The sequence below is a fragment of the Typopeltis vanoorti genome, chromosome 20, assembly GCF_054136105.1.
Source record: "Typopeltis vanoorti isolate ZY-2024b chromosome 20, IOZ_Tvanoo_1.0, whole genome shotgun sequence".
Taxonomy (NCBI): domain Eukaryota; kingdom Metazoa; phylum Arthropoda; class Arachnida; order Uropygi; family Thelyphonidae; genus Typopeltis; species Typopeltis vanoorti.
This window is the reverse complement of record NC_143568.1, coordinates 99,894,786-99,913,927: the sequence shown is the minus strand read 5'-3', so window position 1 is coordinate 99,913,927 and position 19,142 is coordinate 99,894,786. Positions and strand designations below refer to the sequence as shown.

The 19,142-nt window shown below is 42.3% G+C and overlaps 1 pseudogene; it reads right to left on the bottom strand.

Moving 5' to 3' along the window:
• Nucleotides 1-587: 587 nt before the first annotated feature.
• On the bottom strand, nucleotides 588-792 carry LOC150095709 (U2 spliceosomal RNA; annotated as a pseudogene).
• Nucleotides 793-19,142: the final 18,350 nt, after the last annotated feature.

Below are 19,142 nucleotides of genomic sequence, written 5' to 3'. Positions count from 1 at the left end.
CCATGGGTTCTTGGGTTTCTTCCTCTGAGTTCGTCTCCTCGTCTTGTTTTTTTTTTCCCTTCATTTTCTTTAATACTGCCTGGGCGTTTCCCTTTTGATACTTTGGAGATTTCTTCTCTTGGCATTTTCTTCTGTTCAGGATCTTTTCGGCTCCCAAGACGTTTCTTAATGCTTTGTGCGACGATGCTGCTCCATGAAGGTGGGTTGGTGTTGTTTTCCCCAAATTCCTCACCTGAGGAGTCTTCGTCTTCCGAGTACCATTTCATGTTCGAATGGCTCTTTTTGGTTTGCGGCTCAGAGTCGGCCGGTGCTGGGTGGGCTGTACCCTTACTGGGTCCTGCAATGGTAGCAGTTGTCTACACTTTATCTGTGGTTGTGATGGCAGGAGCGTTGCTGGAGGTAGGAGGGGGAGGAACTTCCGATGACGTTTTTGCTTTGGCTATTGCGTCAACAGCTTCGACTAAAGGCGTCGGATCTTTACTTGGCTCTGTTACTGCGATCTCTGTAGTAGAAGGATCTTTACTTGGGAGGGGGGGGGGTCTTCAGGTGAAGCTGATACATTGCCTTTTTGGCATTGATATCGTTTATGGTCATTGCCTTTACATAAATTGCAGGGTTCTGTGCAATTTATGTAAAGACAGAGCGCTCTAGCTAAAGAGCCAATCACCGTCGCTCAACGGCTACTCTGATTGGCTCTTTAGCTGGAGCGCTCTGTTTACAGACTTTGATCTTAGCCTAAAGGCCGAGAACAGATACTACACTTTGATCTTAGCCAAAAGGTCGAGAAGCGATGATAAGAACAGATGGAATGGGAGTTCATATCTTCTCATCATTGCCCTTTTTAGAGTAAAAAGTTGTGCTGAGAACCAGCTTGATAGTAAGAGAGGAATGGAAAGGTAGAGTTGATAGTGGTAGTTAGGTAAAGAGGCCTCAGTCGATCTACTTGGCCGTACCCAATAGTAAGAAACCAAGCAGATCTTCGATATTTCCTCACTCCATCCGTTATTTTCTTCAGCTCTCCCCGGCCAGTCACCTCTTCAGGTGGCTGTCCGAGGAGAGTGAGTGGAAAAACAAATGAAGAGAGGTCTCTTACATGCACATACATATACACATACATATATTTACAAACACACATACAAACTCGAGACTGGACAGATTAGGGACTGAAAATGAGAGGGGAAAGATCCTGGCCCGAGTGATGCAGCCCACAAGGAGCTGCCCCGCCTCGATGTAAGCCTTCGCTGCTCGGGTTCTCAGGCCTTCCACTTCCTATGTGAACTAGATATGTATTGACCATTTTTTTTTCCCTCATTTCTTCTTTGAAAGTTTTCTGGCATATTCCATTAGGATTTGTGGGTGTTGAGTCTTTATCTCAGTGCGTGAGAGAGACTTTATCAGTTCGCAGAACGAGATATCCTGCCCTTCGTCCAGTCTTAGTCGGTGTTGTACTAGATCTAGTTCAATCTTAGTTTTGTCTTCAAAGAAGAGTTCCCCTCATTTAAATCCCGTGCTGTTCTTTAAGAATATAAACGATGGTTCCCCACATGTAGTCATTATTTTGAACAGTTTGTCCTTTATGTACTGGGGTTGCTTACAATGTTTCAAGACCACAGAACCGTTCGTGAAATGGCCACATTCTGCTGTTGACCGACTCTACGGTAGGTTCTGTTTCCTGCACGTTGCCTGATTCCTCTTCTGATGAGGATTCCTCTTCTGATGTGGTTTCTTCTATAATTGCGGTAGGAGTATCTGTTGTTGTCTGAGATTGTGGCGCCTCTAAATTAGCAGCGGCAACTTCTGTTTCTGCTGTTGAGGTTTGCTGGGTGGGTTTGGAGACTTTGGCTGTCTTATTTATCGTTTCTTCCTATGGGCTCAGAGGTCTTTTGGTGGAGTCGGAGTTAGCCTCCATCTCCTCTATTTCATTTCCTTTATCTTCTGGATGTAGGGAGGTAGTTTCAACTTCTGTTGTCATAGTAGTGGCAGTTTCCTGAAGAGTTGTAAACCGTTCTTGTTGTATATTTTTTCCTGATGGTGGCTGTGCAGTTGGCGTGATGGTGCTTCCCATCTTTTCCGCGTAGGTTGTCGATAGGCAGGCGTTGATTTTGTGCTCTTTTGTGCCGCATTTGAGACATGCAGATTGGCACTGTTCAAAGGTGTGGCCTGTTGTAAGACAATTTCTGCATTTAGATTTGGGGCAGTTTGCTCCCAGGTGATCGAAAGCACCGCATCTGAAGCTCATTCATTTAACAGAGAGATGGCCACCTCTCCCGACTTCGATCCGGGATTGTCGGCATCATTGTGTATTTGGATCCCTCTTACTGTTCCCCACTTGGAGAAGATGCTGCCTATGATGTCGTCCTTTTCCGCGTACTCTAGCAGGAATCTCTGTATTTTCAGAGTTTTCAAGATGCTCCCAACTATGAAGGGAAATACTTTGGTTTTTTCGCAGTCAAAGCCTAGGAGTAGTTTTTCCCTGGTTTCCATATTCTTTACCACTACTTGGTATCTTCCTCCACCGTAAGGTGTGAAACCAAAGATGTTTTCCGCGCCAACATGGTTTGCAATGGCTGTAGCTAGCGCCCTTGCTGGTATCGTGGCGTCGACCTCAAAAGCAAGGGTCAGCACACGCGGCAAAATGGAGGGCACGATTCAAAAAAAAAAGGGGGGGCTAACTAGTCCCACCACCAAGTGTTTGGTCTTGCCCCGGTCCGGGGTTTCAATATCTTCTACCCGACGCTTAGGTATCACGTGACCCTTCAGGACCCGTATCGATATCAAGCGTCAACTAACAGATCAGTCGAGTACCGATCACTTTAAGAGTGTACACGGTGTTACCCGTCATCATTTCTGTCGCGGGCTGAAAAGCCCGACTTTGAGGGGTAAACTTTAAACTTAAGGATTTTACTTAACCTGCATTTAGAGGGAAGTAGAAACCTCCCCTCTAGGTTGCAGTGTACCAACTATTGTTCCTAACAAAAATTTCCTAGAGGTTGCCTCGGTAGTTTACGTCATTGGCTCGAATTACCTTTAAGTTTAGGCATATAAGTTTGGTCGTGACCTGAAATGGCCACATTCGTCTACTGTGGGTGTGCTGCCATAAGTTTATTCATTAGTTCTTTCTCGTCTAGGTTGGAAAGCACGGTTAGTGCTTTGGAGATTTCTGCCATGCCTTTTTCACTTAGTTCTGGGATTATTTTTAATTGGTTTTTTGTTGTCTTCCTTATGTTTGGGAATGTAATTTCCCCCCATCTGACTCCAAAGGTCCCAAAGTCCCTGGTGAAGATGTAGGGTGGCCCTCTGCTGTCTACCACGTTTTTAATTTCGTCTGGGCGGTTAACTCGAAGAGGAAAAGCCATGGGCTCTTGGGCGTCTTCCTCCTCGGAGGTCGTCTCCTCGTCTTGTTTGGTTTTCTTACCCTGATTTTCCTTAACACTGCCTGGGCGTTTCCCTGTGGTTCCTGGCCGTTTCTTAATAACTTGAAATTCGTCGTTGCTGTCTGAAGGTGTGTTTACTATCTCCATTTTCCCTTCACTATCGGAATCGTCGCTATCTGAGTACCACTTGAACGACGAGTTGCTTGCAGCGGATTTTGCCGTTGTAACCTCTCGTGCACTGTCTGGCTTTGCTGGATGTTCTGAGGCTATTTTAGGAAGGGTCCTATTTCCTGCAGTATCTGTGGATGACGTTGTACTGGGTGAGAGTTTGTTGGTGGGAGAAGGGGTGGCTTTGGGTCGGAGGAACTTTAGTGGGGAGGGGAGGGAAGTCCTCGGATGAGGCTTGTATGTTGTCTTTTGTACTTTGGTATCTGCTATGTCCGTGTTCCCCACATAGGTTGCAGGGGTCGGGGCACTTAAGTTGGGAATGCCCTATGTGGCCACAGTTCCCACATCTGTTCTGGGGACAGTCTCTGGCCATGTGGCCGCCGAGTCGGTAATGACTGCACAGTCTCGTCATGCCGCTATAGGTGGCCATGACGCTAAATCCCTGGATGCTTATGAAATTGGGAATTGTTTTTTCCATTTTAATTTTCATATATATCTCGTCTCCTAACTGTATGCTGGGGTATTTTTCGAGGTGTGTTCTGCACACATTTTCAACTGTTCCGTATTTTCGGAACGTAGCTTTAAGAGTTTCATCGGTTACCTCTGACGGCCGTTTCTTAAGGTACACGTATTTTAGTCCGTTGTCTTTAAGAGAAGTGGGGTGGAAACTTTCACCGTTAAGTACGATGCCCTCTTTAATTAAAATGTCTTTCGTTAGATGATGTTTAACAGTTACTTCGTATAACCCTCTCTGGTAGTCCCAGCAATTTATATTTTTTATGTGGGATAGGTCTATGACTTTAATTATAGCATCAGCTAATTCTTCAGGATTAACCGCTTTCTTGAGGATAAACCTGACGGTCAAATCCCTCGCCGTTTATAGCGTCGACATTATCCTTAAGGAGAAGGGGGGGCCTAGCCCTAATCCCACCCCTGGGGTTTCAATATCTGCTACCTGACACGTAGGTATCATCACGTGACTCGCATCGATATCAAGCGTCAATTAACAGATCAGTCGAGTACCGATCACTTTAACAGTGTTTACACTGTGTTACCCGTCATCATCTCTGTCGCGAGCTGAAAAGCTCGACTTTAAAAGGGTAAACTTAAACGTTTTAGCACGAAGTGCTACTTGATGTGTCTATGTATGTGGGGGGAAAAACACGCAAAGTGGAGCGAGGAGAAACCACGCATCCCTGTTACGGTATGCCCCGGAGCTTAGTGGGTGGGGATCTGGTAAGAAGTGTTGTGAGAGTTCAGTTGCACTAGAGCGCTGTTTCACTAACTTTAGAAGTGACTGGGGTGGCTCCGGTCCCCCACCCGCGACACTACGTGACACGAGGTGGGTTTTCGAGGCTTTGGTGTGGGGGGGGGGATTTAGGGAGGGGGAATTAGTGCCGTTTGTTGTTTTGAAGCATGCTTAAGATATCGTGGGTTTGCGTTCAAAAGGGTCGGTGTGCTAAGGTGGCTGGGGAGGGGGGGGGTTAAAGTTTGAACCTTACCTTGCCATGCCACAGGTAGGCAATGATACCTGGGGAGCACCAATGTTCGTGGAACTTTGTCGGGCCATCTTCTGCAAGTTTCATCTCGAGGTATGTTTTAACAGAGGAACGACAGCTTCTGAGGATGTCAGAGAGGCCTTTCCTCTGTTTCTGAAATAAGGCCACATTCCTGATCTTCCATATGTGGAACCTGAATTCTATGATGGAGAAAAGGAAGAGACGCTTTTCTTTCTTAGACATGGTGTCTGGAACTTCTGTGAGGTTTAGGGCCTGGTTTTGCATGATGGTGGTGTCGAACCTGTTTCCGACTAGTCTCCACACGGCCTGAGTAGTGAAACAGTGGAAGAAGATGTGGTCGGTTGTTTCTGTCTCCGTACAGAAGACACACTTTGCTGAAGCGTGCCTGTTCCACTTGGAGACACGGTAGTTGACGGGGAGAATGTCGTGAGAGATTTTGAAGTTCAAGTCCTTTCTCGTGGTGTACAGGAAGTCAAGGTTATTATTTTGCCACGTGATTTTCTGCTCGTCCGTGAGTGGAGCCGGGTCTTTAAGGTTTCGTAGCCAGTTGTAAATTGTTGGCCTGGGGTAGGCGGCGATGTTGATCCCTTTCAGGAAAGGCGTTAATGCTGAAATGGTGTCGAGTATGCGTCTGTGGTGTGCCGGAGGGAAAAGGGCTTGCGGGCCGGCGTAGTCGATGTTCAGGAGCTTGCAGTACCTCGTTCCCAGCCAGTATTTGGTGAGACCGTGTGGCAGATGTGACAAGGGTTGTTGATCGTTTTGACCAGAGTGTCGACTTTAACTGCGGTGATGGCTTCGAAGAGGAGAGGGATGTTGAGGCCTCCTTGCGCGGTGGGTCTGGACATTTTGAAGCGTTTGACTTTGTCTTTCCGGTTTTCCCAGAGGAAGTTGAAGATGATTTTTTCGAATTTCTTCAAGGCTGTTTTGGTGGTGATTAGGGGGGAGGCGTAGTACAAGATGACTGGGAGCATGAGCTGTTTGATTATGTGTGCGCGTCCTCTGAAGCCGATGGAGCGGGAGTTCCATTTTTCTTTGATGTTTAGAAGTTTCTTTTCCACTAAAGCATCTGTGCAGTGGGAATTTCGGTTGTTGAAACCGATCCCCAGGATTTGGATTGGCAAGGTCGGGGGGGGGATTTTTCCCCCAGTATCCTATGGGTAGGCTGGTGGTTTTTCCTTTGTTAATTTGGGAACCGGAGGCTCTTTCAAAGAGACTGATGGAATGAGAGAGACCTTCCTGAGAGCCGGGGTTCTTCGTGATCACTGTGATATCGTCGGCATACAGGAGACATTTAAGGGGGGCGCTGGCGGGTCTGGGGAGTTCCACACCTTTGATTTCTGGGCTCTGTCTTATAAGATTGGCGAGGAGTTCTATGTAAATTACGTACAGTGCAGGGGACAAGGGGCACCCCTGTCGGACGCCTCTTGCGATGTGAATGGGGTCTGTTAAGATGTTGTTTATGGCGATCTTGCTGCTGATGTCCCGGTAGAGGGTTTGGATGAGGTGAATGAAATTAGGGCCGAAGCCGTGGTGCCTTAGCGTTTCATACAGGAGCGGGTGGGATACCCTGTCGAAACCTTTGCTCTGGTCCAGTGTTATTAAGGTGGCTGCTGCTTTGGTGCGTTTAAGGTAGTCGATGGTGTCCCGAATGAGGGCGATGTTGTGCATTGGGCCACGGCCTCGGACCGCACATGCTTGTTCTTTTTGGATGATAGTAGAGAGGGTACTGGAGAGGCGGTTGGTAATGCATTTCGACAGGATTTTGTAGTCGGAGTTGAGTAGGGTTATTGGCCGCCAGTTGCTAACTTCTGTGGTGTCCCCTTTTTTGGGGATGAGGGTGATGATGCCCGTTCTCTGTGAGTCGGTGAGTTTCCCACGGGTGCCGCAGTAGTTGAACACCTCGAGGAGGGCCGGCCCGATGAGGGGCCAGAATTCCTTGTAGAAGTTGTGTGGGAGGCCGTCGCTGCCAGGGGCGGTATGTTTAGTAGAGCTCTTGACGGCAGCCAGAAGTTCGTCGAGTGTGAAAGGTTTTTCTAGCCGGAGGCTGTCTTGCACGGAGATTTTGGCCGTGTGAGCCAACAATGTAGGCCAAAGGGTAGTTTCCGTCGGTTCTGGGTGATAGAGCCGGGAGTAATAATCCTTGAATGCTCCCATGATGTGGTCTTTCTCCTGTGAGAGCACGTTATTATGCCTGATTTCGGTGATGTGTTTACCGACTCTGTCGTTCTTGATCTGTTGGAAGAAGGCTCGGTTGAAGGTTTTCTCCGCCGAAACCTTCCTCGCGCGGGCTCTAATCTGTAGCAGTTTGATGTCTTCATGTTCGAAGGAGAGGAGCTCGTTTTGAAAGCGTTGGATGGTGTGCTGTATTTGGGGGATGTTCTTGATGTTGCTTCCCTTTTGGAAAATGGCGATTAATTTGTACAATCTGCGTGTCTTTTCTCTGTTCTTCTTCCGGATGTTGGCTTCGAGTTTTTGCAGGGTGAGGCTGCACTGGAGTTTAATGTTTTCCCACTGGTTTGCTTTGTTCTCCTGGTTGCAGTCGGTGAGTAGTTTTGTGAGGAGGAGGTTGACCTCTGTTTTGACCTCTGGAAGGGATAGGAGAGTAGGGTCACATCTCCAGTAGCCTCTCCCATGAAAACTTGACGTAGGGAGCGCCAGGGTAAGGTTGACGGCTGCATGATCGGAAATGCGGGTTGTTTGGGTGGAGTTGATGGTGAAGATGCTATGGACGGCTTTGATTAGAGTTTGGGAGACGTAAAACCTGTCGAGCCTGGAACTAACGTTTCTGCTGTTCCGCCAGGTGGTGCTCTTCTTCCCTGGGTGCAGAACGTTCCAGGGGTCCGCCAGGTTTAACTCGTGGCAAAGCTCGAAGATCTGGTATTTTCCCACGTCCCCTTGGTTGGGGTCTCCGCCTTCTTTATCTAAGCGGGTATCGGTGACACAGTTGAAGTCCCCCCCCCCAAAATAATTTCGTCCGTACCCTCCAAGTACGGGAAGAGGGAGGAAAGGGACTTCTTCCTGTCATGTTTCGCTGAAGGTGCGTAGACGTTTATTAAGGTGATCTTCCTGTTTTGTAAGAGGGTGTGAACGGCGATGACTCGCCCGTCTTGGTCACTTTTAGAGAAGAGGGCTTTCCCCTGGAAGCGGGGGCTGAAAATGATAGCCACACCTTTGCTTCGGTTTGTGCCGAAGCTCCAGTAGGTTTTGAACTGCCATTTCCTTTCAAGAATTTTAACTTGGCTGCTTTGGTGAATGTGCGTTTCTTGGAGGAAAGCAACGTCCCAGTTAGACTGCGACATTTGGTGGTGCAACCAGTCTTGTTTTCTCCGGTTGTTGAGGCCCTGTATGTTCAGGGTGATGAAACGCGTGACCGAGGTTTCCCCCATTACTCTGCACTAGGTGGGGGAGGGGGGACGAGATCGCTCTTACTTTTGGTTTTCTTCTTTCCTTGGACAGTTAGCTTTTGCGTTTCGCGACTATGGGATCGACTGCGGCCTCGCTTGGAGTGCGTGTCTCCCCCCTGACTGGGCTCCTTGAAGGATGCAGTTTCTCCTTCGCGGAGGGTGTGGTCCCTCAGTGACGTGAAGTCGTCAGGGCTGGGGGGGGCTCACACTTGGATGTGCGGGGATATCTTCCGATTCCACGTCGGTGTCCATGTCGCTAGGGGGGTCGCCGCGGTGTCCCCTGACCGAGTCGTTATCCGAGGTTTCTTTGTCGTCTTTTGGGGGAGCCGGCTGGTCAGCTACCGGGGACTCTTCAATTACGTGAGCAGTGATTGTGGTGTCTGTTGGTATGGCTTCTTCGAGGTCGGCAATTGCCTGCTGTTGTGTGGCTACTTTTGAAGGGTTTATTGGTCTTGACAGACGGGTGCGTCTCGGTTCCTTGACCGCTGCAGCATAGGATGTGGTGGGTGTGCTTGAAATATCTATTTCATGGAAACTTTTTTCTTTCAAAGTTGGAAATTCTTGCAGTGCGGGGCCCTTGCATTCGAATTTCTTGTGTGACACAGCTTTGCATAACGCACAAGGGGCTGTGCAGGTTAGTTGCGAGTGCCCTATTATACCGCAGTTCCCACATTTGTTTTGTGGGCAGTCTCTGGCCGTGTGGCCTTCGAGTCTGCAGCTGATGCACAACTTGGTCATGCCCGTGTAATTGACCATAACTACAAAACCTTTAATATTTATGAAGTTAGGGACTGCCTTCTTCATTTCTAACCTTACAGCTACTTTGTCTCCCATTTCGATGCAAGGGTATTTCTTGAATTTTTCACGGACAATTCCTATAACTGACCGGTACTCCTTGAAAGTCGATGTCAGGGTGTCGTCGTCTATCTCTGCCGGTAATTTTCTTAGGGAAATAAGCTTAATGCCGTGGCCGAGAGCTGTGGGAATATGTCGCTCGTTTTCTAGAACTATCCCCTCTGTTAACAGATTATCTTTGGCGACGTCGTTCACAACTGTCACTTCGTATAGCCCCTTAAAGAAGTCCCAACAGTTTATGTTTTTTACATTTGACATTCCCATCACAGCGACTGTCGCGTCTGCTACGTCTTCGGGCATGTGCGCTTTTCGCAGGGAAAATCTTAGAGTAAGATCACGGTTCATGCTGGGGATAGACATTATCGTACGTGGGTTGGCAAACAAACTAGAAACAGGACGAACTCACACTTCCTCCAGCAAAAGAAGAAGCGGGGGAGCACGCCAAGTAAAGGAAAAGGACTTACCAACTTCACGAGAACAAAATACAAATCCGACAAAGACCACTAGAAGCAACACTTACAACACGCATCCGCGCTCACTACACAAAAACAAACAATTAACAGATACTACAATTTGACTGTAGTCTATGACGTCGCAATTGTACTTTGATCTTAGCCAAAATGCCGAGAAAACACAGGCAATCATATCATATCAACTCTGTCTGAAGGGAGATGATAACAAGTGAACATAACATAACATCATTGGCCACAAGGGTGAAGCAAGATGCTTTTATTCCCCGTTGTCTGATAAGGAGGATGAATTGAAGGAAAGATTTATGAGCTGAGAGCTCGCCCTGGAGGGCACGGAGATTAGTCATTGTTGCAAGTATTTAGAATGGATTTTGGCCTCTTGTATTTGAAGAGGTCAGTCTCTTCATAGTTTGCTGCTTGTTTAACTAGATCGTTGGGGTGTGTAGAGATCTTTGAGAAAAATTTTTCTGCTGTAGTTAATAGGAAGGAGTAGATGTAAGGGATGTTCGTATCTCTATGCAGTTGCACGTTCCTTGCAAACCACGGAGCGTCCAATATCATGCGTAAACACCTATTTTGCACTCTCTGCAGTCTGAGGATGTTGGAGTTGGATGTGTGGCTCCAGGCTGGAGAGGCATATGTCAACATTGGGGGGATCGTCAACAGGTAGAGGAGCACTTTGATTCTGGTATTCAGTCTACTTTTTCTATTTATTAGAGGGTAAAGTTATGCAATAGTTTTAGATGCTTTCGTACATAAGGCTTTGGTGTGTGGGTTGAACGTTAATCGTTTGTCCAGAATTACTCCAAGATATTTTGTTTCTGTTTGCCAGGGGATTTTGGTGTTGAAAAGATAAAGGTCCCCCATGGGAGTTGCCATTCTTCTGGTGAAAAGTATTGCTACACTCTTCTGGGGATTAACTTGTAATCTCCACTTGGAGAACCAATGTTCTAGTTGTAGCAGGTTTTCTGGCAACTTTTTAGTGACAAGATGAGGTCGTAGAGATCTGGCAAGAACTGCTGTGTCGTCCGCATAAAGTGCTAAGATGGATGACTTTGGGTTGTGCGGGATGTCTGCCATATATATTGAGAATAAGATCGGAGCCAATAGGGAACCTTGAGGAACTCCCGCAGAGATCCGTCGCTGACTTGAAACTGTACCATTTATTTTGACTTATATGTGTCTGTCCTGGAGGTAAGATTTAATTAGGTGGACGATACCTGCTGAAATGAGTTTGTGTAGTAATCCCAAGTGCCATATTTTGTCAAAAGCTTTCGCTATGTCAAGGAAGACTGCTCCGGTGTGCAGGTGCCAATTGTATCCGGTGGTGATATACTCAATTATCCTATAAATTTGTTGAGTAATACTGTGATGTTGTCTGAATCCCAATTGTTCCTTAGGAATGATATTTAACTCATTTACTGAGGCGTGGAGTTTAGAAAGAATGATTTTTTCAACAATTTTGCCTAAGTTTGAGATTAGGCGGATGGGTCGATAGCTTTCAGGCAAGTGTTGATCTTTACCTGGTTTATGCACTGGGACTATGCACTGGACTATGCACTGGACTACATCTGCTACATTCCTTTGGCATGGGAGATAGATAAATCGGATCAAGGCGATAACAACTGAACTTAAACAAACTTGAATATAATAGAACTTATATGAATAAATAAAAGGTTTAGTTTTAAATTGGTTATTGAAATTAAAATTTAGAAAAAAAAATAATTTTTTGGAAATAAATTTTATTTACTATATCAGTTGCATTATTATTTTATACATAATAAATAATTTTACGCATATAATTTTCTGAAATCTTTATCATAATTAATCATTTCATGTTCGCATATTAACGAAGTCAGCGAGGTTGTATGACAAAACTTGATAATTATGAATATTTTGACGCCTATAAACGGATCTGGATAGCATTAATTAATCACCTCCAAGCAAAATTCTCTCAATATAATTAAGATAAACAATACCGTTGCAATAATTATAGAAAGAAACTGCACTCCATAAACGTAGTCTGTAAAGACAGGTATTTCTAGAGATCATGCGCAGTAGTGACCAAATGTTTTGTGCTGAGCTACTCCAAACGTACCGACTGTATGTTCGCAACCCCCTACTTCCATACTATCCTTAATTTCCTCCTATTCCTTTGAATGGGGGGATTAAATCTTTCACGCGAAGTGCATGATAAACTCGTAATAAAATATAAAGCTATATTTTAACCGTGAATATTCCTTTATTTTATGAAAATAAAGCCAGCAAATAGTATATATGGGTAGAAAGTGGAAATTTATTTGGATTAGTGTTTAGGCAACTAAGGATGGTATCCAACGATGATCTTCAATCCATGTAGATGGCTGAAGCAAACAATAGTATGTAATAAATTGTAATAATTACTTCCTGGAATTATTTTTCAGTGTATTTACTGATGACAATGCAAAAATATACTGGAACAAGAAGAAAATAACGATATTAAAATAGATAATTATTATAATATTAGCAAAGAAGGATATTATGGATCCATCCCTATTCATTTTATAGTCAAATATAAAATAAACGAAATACGGTAATTGAGATGACAAAGTTTTATTTTAAAAGCTCCCTGGTAAATTTCAGAATAATTTTAATAGTTGGCTATAAAATATGGATGGATCCGTAATATCATATCTTTTAATGCCAAACTTGTGCAAAATTGAGGGAATTTTGGCTTTATATTTCAGTAAGTATTAAAAATCATCCTCTGAGAGAAATTTTCCACCGCACCACCATGCGAGAGAAATTTAGCGAGTCACGTGACATTTTGAATAAATGTCACGTGACTCGCTAAATGATTGATTTCCTTTAGGTGACGCGCGTGGCATTCGTCTTTGCAAAAGTATAACACTCAGAATAGCATAGCGTCTGCCTTTTGCGAAGCTTCGAAGATATTTCTTTAAATTTTTCTTTAATTTTTTTCTTTAAATTCTTTTAAATTTAATTTTAAAAAATTTAATTTTTTATATATAAAATTTTTAGTACTTCTTTAAATCTGGAGCGCGCGACACATGCTTCGTTAGCATACATGTGGTCTACCAAACGAAGTGGTTGCCGCTTCAAGCGAAGGAAGGATAGCAGCGAGCAAGAAAGTGGATTTGTTGTGACTAAAATTATTATTATTATTATTATTATTATTAAGAGAGACCTCCAGGTAGTCAGAGAATCATCGAGGGAGGCCACACACACACACACACACACACACACACACACACACACACACACACACACACACACACACACACACACACACACACACACACACACACACACACCAGCTCTCATACGTGTTCTTGAATTCATTCCCACTGCTTGCACTCACAACATCCAATAGCAATCCATTCCAATCTCGCACCACCCTCTGAGAGAAAAATGTAGCCCTCACTCCCGCTATTCTTTCTCAGCTTCCAAGGATGCTCTTTCGTTCTATCCCCACCTTCCATAAAGTGAAAAATTCCATCAACTGAAATCCTGTATGACCGTTTTAGAAGTTTGCAAGTCTCAATCATATCACCCCTCTTTCTCCTGTTTGCTAGTGTCTGCAGTCTACAAATTCTCAATCTGTCTTCATAATCGGTATTCCACAATCCTGATACCATTTTCAACACTTTACTTTGCACTCTCTCCAATATATCAGAATCACAAGGGAAACCAAGACACCAGACCCGAGTAGAATAATTCAAAAATGGCTTTTATCTTTACATGTGAACGATCGTTTCAGCATTGCAATTATCATATGAGTTGTTTTGAATCTTTGCCGCACAAATCCTGAACATCAACTTCCTATTTACTAACACTCCAAAATCCATAAACCTAACCAGTTTCGTCTAGCCTAATCCCACAAATATAATACCACGTTGGATATCTAATCGCGCCGAAGTGAATGACTTTTCATTTATTGACATTGAACTCACATCAATTTTGTTGTGAAAATCAAGTTGGAAAGCCCACAATTCCAACCTATTCAAATCATTCAGAAAGTACTGCACATCAGTCGCATTCCTGATTACCCAGCTATCTTTGTATCATTATAAATAGCTGTATGTCTCTTGTCAAGTCCTTCCCAATATCATTAATGTACAGATTGAATAACAGTGGACCAAGCCTGATCCTTGTGGTACACCACTTGTTACCTTAAACCTTGTAGAATCATATCCCCCGTATACCACTTTTTGATATCTGTCCGTCAGCCATCCTCCTATCCAGATATTCTATAATCCCAACCCATTTTCTCCTATTTATGCAAGTCTACCATGCTGTCTAATGTTAAAAGTCTTAGCAAAAACCACAAGTGTTATGGTGTATCCATTCCATTTGTCTAGTTCTACGATAACATTGTTATAAAATGTGAGCAAGTTGCTAAAACATGACCTTCCCTTAGTACATCCATGTTGCTCATTGCAAAGTAGGATTCACTATCAACTCATTGAGCGCTAACCAATTTTTCCAAAATCTTCTCCACCACTCCTGAGATACCAATTGGATACATCGGTCTTTGCACCACCCTTGTGCAATGGAATTATTGTTGATTTCTTCCATTCCTGCGGAATCTTCCTTATTCTGAGACTCATATTAAACATCCTGGTCAAAGCAATGGAGAGTTCAGCTGGACACTCTTTTAGCACACGTGCTGCTGTCTCATTCGTCCCTATTGCCGAATTCTTATCCAATTTGTGCAACCGCTCTAGTACTTCGTCGTCATATATCTGCGTTTCTTCAGCACGTGAAGAGGTAAAAGTGAGCTCAATGTTGCGTACACGAGCTTGACAGCTTTTAGCATAATGGACACTCATTAACTGGACAACCTCTTCTGCATCTGTATCCCCCACGCCATCTGGATTTAGAAGAGTTATTCTTTCATATTCATTCTTTCTTTTACTTGCAACATATCGATAGAATTCTTCTTGGTTCTCTTTACAATGCAGAGCCAGTTTATTTTCATAATCAGACTTTGTTTTCCGTACAAGAGTTGTGACTATTCCAGCCTGCTGCTCATAACGTTCATAACGGTCGTCATCCTTATGCAAAAGGTATTCCTTCCACATCGTCCTTTTCTTACGCATCTCTTGCTTAATAAGATTACTCATCCATTTGACTCCTACTCTATTTATTCTTCGAACTCTCGGACACATTCTGATATCGCATCATTTAAGTATTGTTTAAATGCTTCCCGTGCACTGTAGATATCTTCCCATCCAGCAACCGATCCCATTCCGCTGAACTCAGTATACTCCTCAGTTGGTCATCATTTCCTGCTTTGTAGGTCATCATGTAACCTTTTCTGAATGGAGCATTCATAAACTTATGAGGTACTCACATCCCAAGTGAGTACCTCATGATCACAGTTACGTCTTTAACTGAAACGCCCTCTGACACTAAATGAAATTTAACACTCTTAGCTCTGGAGCAGTGGCCAGTTTATTTTCTGCCCTCTGCGAACAGCCCTCTACGGGCTGTTCGCAGATGGCGACGCTTTTTTTGGGTTTCATGTGAGAAAATTTTATATTTCCACAATTCTTCTATTTATGATAAATTAGTCATTTTTATTACTTAATTAATTAGTTTTTAAAAACTATACTTACATATAACAAAACCATTACATTTCCCTGTTCTTAAAAATAAAACAATAAATCTTATTGCAAGGCGATTGCTTTGTTGGTTATTGCTTATATCGTGGCGGCTGCTTCTCAGCAGCGGGCACCACACAGTCAGTACACGTTTGCGAAAACGTATTGTTTTTATTATTTTTTTTAACTTCTAATTTTGCGTATAACTTTAATTATATGCAAAATAATATTTCTGCGGTTCCCCATTGCACTAGGGTTTTTACTTAACCCTTTTGATGCGTGTATAAAAATTATTTTTAATCTGTTACACATTTATATCAGTTGGGTCGTTATCCAAGTTGAAAACATATTTATTGTATTCTTTATCTATGGTTAGTCTAGAGCAGGGGTGGACAACCCTTGGCATGCGTACCAAACGTGGTACGCCGACGACTTTTTTTACCGGTACGCAATCCAGGGTTCACCTTAAAAAAAAAAATAAATAAACATCAAACATCTTCTGTGACTTGCATAATTTAACTTAATATAATGCAATTTTATTAATTACAGCGATACCAAATAAAAATACAATAAAAAAGCAAACCCTACCAACTGTTTTAGTAATAATAAGTAATAAGAAAACAAGAAACAAACATCCTATTTCCAAGCCATCAATTTATCTCCGCGATATACTGATGCACAAGTTTTGTCCAGTTCAGTTGTTGCATTATTCGTCAGGCATCCAGACGTGGGGTGACTCCTTTACCATCATTTGATATATCTTTTCGTGTTTCGTAAAACCTATCCGTTTTCTGAAGTGTGTATCTATGTGGATGTGGAGTTTATTAAATCGTAAGTCATTAAGATATGGATGGGAAGTATTTATTGTCAATATATGTTTAACTTATTAGATATAAAAGCAAATTTCCTTTACCTTGCCATAATCCTACCGTATTTACTGAAATATATCTCGCACTTTTTTTCCCCAAAATTAAAGCTGAAAATCGTGGTGCGAGATATATGTAGGGATTTTCAGAAACTAAAGTTTTCAGTTTTATTTCATAAAATCCTAGCATATATCTCGCACCACGATTGCTGTTCTATTTCTTGCCTGGAGAGCAGTTTCCTTGAGTGCATCCTACCCAAATAGCGCCATCTGCTTTCCCATTATTTCAAGCAAAAAGTAGCAGTAATTTACAAGACAGATACTTAACGAAAAATCCTTCACGAATGACTAATGAACAGACAACACTATGCTGCTAGGCCAGTAAAGATAGAGCAGCTATGAAGACGTGCATTTAATTGGTGCGGTATTAACAAAAGATCGTGTGAATCAAACATAGAAGCAAGCAGACAAATTTTGAATTGAAATGCTAATTCTCTCCAACCAAATTGAATATTCAAATATTCAATATTTGAATATTCAGATATTCAATAATTGAATATCATAATCCGATTTACATTAAAGTTGAAAGCTGTATAAAGTAAGCAATATTTAGTTGCTTTCTTATATATTTATTTATTTATTTATTTGCTTCCTGCTCTTTGCAGAATTTCACAACCCCCAGCAAAGAAACAAACATCCAAATGAAAAGGATATTAGACACTTTAAAGAATACTGGACTGAAAAATTTGGCATGATTAAGTTGAAATATGTCCCGAATCAGTTGTTTTTAAGACTTCTTCTGTAAAGAGACATTTTTAAATTGTTCATAAGAAATTAAGTAATAAAAATAAGCAAGAACAAAGAATTAATTTCTCGTGAACTGAGCAAGACAAAAAACAAAGTCCATTACGTTGATGAAATTAATTTCAGGTATTCCTGGTTCCAACTTAGTTGCTGCTAATTTTGAGGTTTCAAAAGTTATTGCCCAACGTGGAAAACCACTCAGTGATGGGAGTATATTAGGGAAGCATGGCTAGAAAGTGCTCCATTCCTTTTTGACAATCTTTCAGAAAAGGTAAAAATTATTCAGGGCATTAAAGAATTGTCTGAGTAGAAAAACAATTAAGGATTGAATACTTAAGTTGGAAAGGAATACAGCAGAACAATTAAGATTTGACTTCATGTAAGTTCTGTTCTATTTGTGTTGATGAGTGCACAGACATTACATCATCAGCTAGGATAGCAATCTTTACTCGATTTTGTAGCGATGACAAAGTATGCGAAGAAAGGATTCACCTTGTAACACTACCTGAGCGTATCAGCATGGTTGAAATATGTAAAGCAGTTATGAACGAATTATCTCTTCGACAAACTGATATTTCTACAGTGGTATCCGTCACAACAGATGGTGCACCCAGCATGATTGGTAAGGAAGCAAGATTTGTATATCTGTTTGCAAAATATGTTGGTCTTCCACTGATGGTTTTTTATTGCATCCTACACGAGGACAATTTATGTGCAAACGCTGGCCTAAAGGAACTTCAAGAAGTGATGAAAACAGTAACCAAGGTTGTTAATTACATTTCTGCACGTGCTTTGAATGAAAGACAATTTCAGAATCAATTGAATGAGGTGGATTCGGTGTACAAAGGACTAATAATGTACACCAACGTTCGTTGGCTTAGTCGAGGTGTTGATCTGAAACGATTTGTTGAAGGTTACAAAATATAAACCTGATATAAATTATGTCTTTAGTGATGCAGCAGAAGTCTTATTGATGCTAAATAAATAAAATGTCCACTATGTTTCTTCCTCTAGTTTTGATTTGATGTTTTCTGCTGAAAATGGTAAAGATAATTTCTGTTTAAGATATTTTGTAGGTAAAATAACAATTTATTTTATCTGTAATTTTTATGTATCACTCGCAAGGGATTAAGAAGTAATAAAATTAAATCTTTAATTTTATTTTCTTGTATTGTGCTTTAGTCAAGTAAAACGATTTTGAGATTATACAAGGCAGTATATTGGAAAAACCGTGAAAAAATTGTCTGACTGATCTTTATAAAAACAAAAAAATCAGAATTATTGTTTACTCTTTTGCTGATGCTTAAAAATTACGTCTTTAAATTGTGCGTCTTTACATGGCAGCTAGAATTAGACTTAAATGCAAATAAAAAATATTCACGCTATCAACAGAGTAGAAGGACCTTTAAGCAAAAATTCGGTCACTAGGTTTTACATTCATTCAATCTTACATGACTTGCAGTAATCACTCTTACAATATTCTTTGATTTTACCATTCTAGTGTGATTTTTGATTATTTGAAAAGGTCTTCCCAATACTTAAAAGACACCAAATAATAAGATGTTCCCAAACATTTCGGTCAGCAGTGAGAAAATTTTGCGTCAAACATTTGGCAATTTTGGCGCTCACACTTAAAAAAGTTGTTCCCCACCCCTGGTCGAGAGTCCAGATTTAAGCAAGTCTATCATACTGGTGAGCGTTTTGGGATCTGCGGCTAAAACGCCCGCTAGTCTGACCAGTGGCGACGGTGACTAAGCCTCACATTGTCAGAAATGCTAAACGTCTTTTTGATTTTTTTTGTAGTATTTTTGGTGTGTATTGAGAAGGGCGGCAAAAGCTCTAGCTACGCCACTTCCCTCGAGTTCTTTCTGTCGTACGTTGTTTGAGGAAGTTGTCCCATAACAGCTCAATAAATGCATTTTCATTCTTTTCATGAGATTCTACTACTACGCAATCAGTATTTGGATAACGAATGTCTACCATTATGATTACTCTTTTCGCGCTCATCTTGTCTATTTGGTGATGCATTTCTTCATCACTAGCAACTGATCCACCAGGTCTGTAACAACACCCTAC